We start from the raw sequence: 3,238 nt of genomic DNA, 5'->3' as shown, positions 1-3,238 counted from the left end.
TCCCACTTTTGGCCTGTGGCCTTTTCGGGGTCGATTCTCGTTTTGGGCATCAGAGCATGTTTCTTCTCCTAAAACCCAATATTTGTTTATTAAGTCTCGGAACACATTTTTGTTCTCGTGGACCCATCATGGGTCTTGGAACGCATTTGTGGTCCTTGGGTCCCATTTTGCATCCCGAAACTTGTGTTTTGGTGCTTGATCCCTATTTTGGGTGCCCACCTTGCACCAAGTGCGCACCCGGGGCAAACCGAGCGCCTTGGTGCACCGGGGCAAGATCGAGCGTGCACCCGAGGCGCCCCGAACATGCACCAAGGTGCACTCGGCCCACATGTGAGCGCAGGTCGTTGCGCCCGAGGTGGTGTGTGGGCACCGCGTTGCAGACGGGACACTGCACGCACACGACGCCCCCTCCAGGTGCACGCACGTAGGCCGGGCCGGGTGCACACCCGACGCCCTAGCAAGGTGCGCGCACCCGGGCAGGGCTCACACTTGGCGAACGGGGCGCACTTCGCGAGGGAGGGTGTGCACCTCGACGGGGGTGGGTGGCCGGGGTGGATTCGCACGTGGGTCGCGGTTTGCTAAGTACACACTGCGACAAGCTCATAACGGGTGCGATCATACCAGCGTTAGTGCACCGGATCCCATCAGAACTCCGCAGTTAAGCGCGCTTGGGCCGGAGTAGTACTGGGATGGGTGACCTCCCGGGAAGTCCCGGTGTTGCACCCTTTTTTAGTTTTTCGCCGGGCGTCGCAATGCTATTTGAATAAACCTTTTGCCCGTTTGCGTTCTCGTCGGGGCCGGGCCGGGCCGGGGTGCGCTGCCCGCACTACCGCGCGCGCGGGGGGCGACACCGAGCGCGCACCCGAGGCGCCCCGAGCACACAGGCCACGGTGCAACCCGGGCGTTGTGCGCGCACCCCGGTGCGCCCGAGGTGCTGCGCGCGCACCCAGGTGAAATCGGTGTGCACCTCGGCCAGTGCGCGCTCGGTCGAGTCGCGCACGTTGGCCAAGGTGCACGGTGATGTTTCTTACTCTAAGGTTCCGCACCAGACGCCCGGGACAGGTGAGCGAAGCTGGGCGGGGCCGGGTGCGCGGCCGGGGCAGGTGCACGCAGCTGGAGAGAGCTTTGGAGCACACTTCGGAGCGCACCAATGATGCGCTCCATTCAAAAGTTTCCTGAAAAGGCAAAAAAAGTTGAGATTATAGAATTTCCCACTTGAGAGATTGTAAAAAAAAAAAATTTAAAATGAAGGAAACGCGGGTGCCAAGGTGTGCGCAGCCCAGCCAAGGTGTGCGCACCAAGGCGCCCACCCTGGCGAAGGTGCACGCAAGGTGCGCACCCGAGGCAAACCGGACAATTAACCCAACTTTCGACTTCGCGCGCACCTTGGAGCGCACTTCGGAGCGCTCCTTGGTGCGCACCAATCTTGGGCACCTCGGAGTGCACCATGGCGCCCACCAAGGTGCGCACCCGGGGCAAACCGAGCTCCGACTTCGTGCGCACCTTGGAGCGCACGAAAGGTGCGCACCATGGCGCCCACCAAGGTGCGCAGCCCAGCCAAGGCGTGCGCATCAAGGTGCGCACCCTGGCGAAGGTGCGCACCCGGGGCAAACCGAGCTCCGACTTCGTGCGCACCTTGGAGCACACAAAAGGTGCGCAACCCAGCCAAGGTGTGCGCACCCCGGTCAAACCGAGCTCCGAATCGTGCGCACCAGAGGTGCACGCCATCGTGCGCACCTTGGAGCACACTTCGGAGCCCTCCTTGGTGCGCGCCGATGTTGCGCACCTCGGAGCGCACCCGGGGAAAACAATGCAATTAACCCGACTTTCGACTTTGTGGGCACCTCGGAGCGCTCTCGGGTTCGCACCTCGGAGCACACCGAGGTGCGCACCTTTGATGCGCTGCCTTCACCAATTTCCAGAAAAGGCAAGAAAACATTGAGAAGGTGTGCGCACCGAGGTGCCCACCCTGGCGAAGGTGCACGCGAGGTGCGCACCCGGGGCAAACCGGGCTCCGACTTCGTGCACGCCGCACCTTGGAGCACACTTCGGAGCGCTCCTTGGTGCGCACCAGGGCGCGCAACCCAGCCGAGGTGCCCACCCCGGCGAAGGTGCACGCGAGGTGCGCACCCGGGGCAAACCGGGCTCCGACTTCGTGCACGCCATGGTGCCCACCGCGGCGAAGGTGCACGCGAGGTGCGCACCCGGGGCAAACCGGGCTCCGACTTCGTGCACGCCGCACCTTGGAGCACACTTCGGAGCGCTCCTTGGTGCGCACCATGGTGCCCACCAGGGCGCGCAACCCCGCCGAAGGTGCACGCGAGGTGCGCACCCGGGGCAAACCGGGCTCCGACTTCGTGCACGCCGCACCTTGGAGCACACTTCGGAGCGCTCCTTGGTGCGCACCATGGTGCCCACCAGGGCGCGCAACCCCGCCGAAGGTGCACGCGAGGTGCGCACCCGGGGCAAACCGGGCTCCGACTTCGTGCACGCCATGGTGCGCACCGCGGCGAAGGTGCGCACCCGGGGCAAACCGGGCTCCGACTTCGTGCACGCCGCACCTTGGAGCACACTTCGGAGCGCTCCTTGGTGCGCACCAGGGCGCGCAACCCAGCCGAGGTGCCCACCCCGGCGAAGGTGCACGCGAGGTGCGTACCCGGGGCAAACCGGGCTCCGACTTCGTGCACGCCGCACCTTGGAGCACACTTCGGAGCGCTCCTTGGTGCGCACCATGGTGCCCACCAGGCCGCGCAACCCAGCCAAGGTGTGCGCACCAAGGTGCACGCGAGGTGCGCACCCGGGGCAAACCGGGGTCCGACTTCGTGCACGCCGCACCTTGGAGCACACATCGGGGCGCTCCCGGGTTCGCACCGGCGTTGCGCACCGTGGTGGGCACCTCGGAGCACACCAAGGTGGGCAGCGAGGTGCGCACCTTTGATGCGATGCCTTCACTAATTTCCATAAAAGGCAAAAAAAAAACGAGATTTTAAAATTTCCGTTTTGAAAGATAGTGAGAAAAAGGGAATGCTGGTGCCATCTTGAGCCCGCCCTGGTGCGCAGCCCAGCCAAGGTGTGCGCACCAAGGTGCCCACCCTGGCGAAGGTGCGCGCCCGGGCAATTAACCCAACTTCCAACTTCGCGCGCGCCAGGGTGGGAGCGCACCCAACAACCGGGCCTGGGAAGAGCCAATGCGAGAAACCCCACCAAACGCTCTGACAAAAAAAGAGGGGGCGCTCCA

The 3,238-nt window shown here is 64.1% G+C and overlaps 1 non-coding gene across 1 annotated transcript; it reads left to right on the top strand.

Annotated features, from left to right (window-relative positions):
- The first annotated feature begins 607 nt into the window (after nt 1–607).
- On the top strand, nt 608–726 carry LOC131870550 (5S ribosomal RNA). The gene has a single exon (XR_009368856.1). It is a non-coding gene; the product is annotated as a 5S ribosomal RNA (ribosomal RNA).
- The last annotated feature ends 2,512 nt before the right edge of the window (nt 727–3,238 follow it).

This window comes from Cryptomeria japonica, unplaced genomic scaffold, assembly GCF_030272615.1.
Source record: "Cryptomeria japonica unplaced genomic scaffold, Sugi_1.0 HiC_scaffold_336, whole genome shotgun sequence".
Lineage (NCBI taxonomy): Eukaryota > Viridiplantae > Streptophyta > Pinopsida > Cupressales > Cupressaceae > Cryptomeria > Cryptomeria japonica.
Note: the sequence above shows the minus strand (reverse complement) of the source record. Positions and strands in the feature narration are given on the sequence as shown.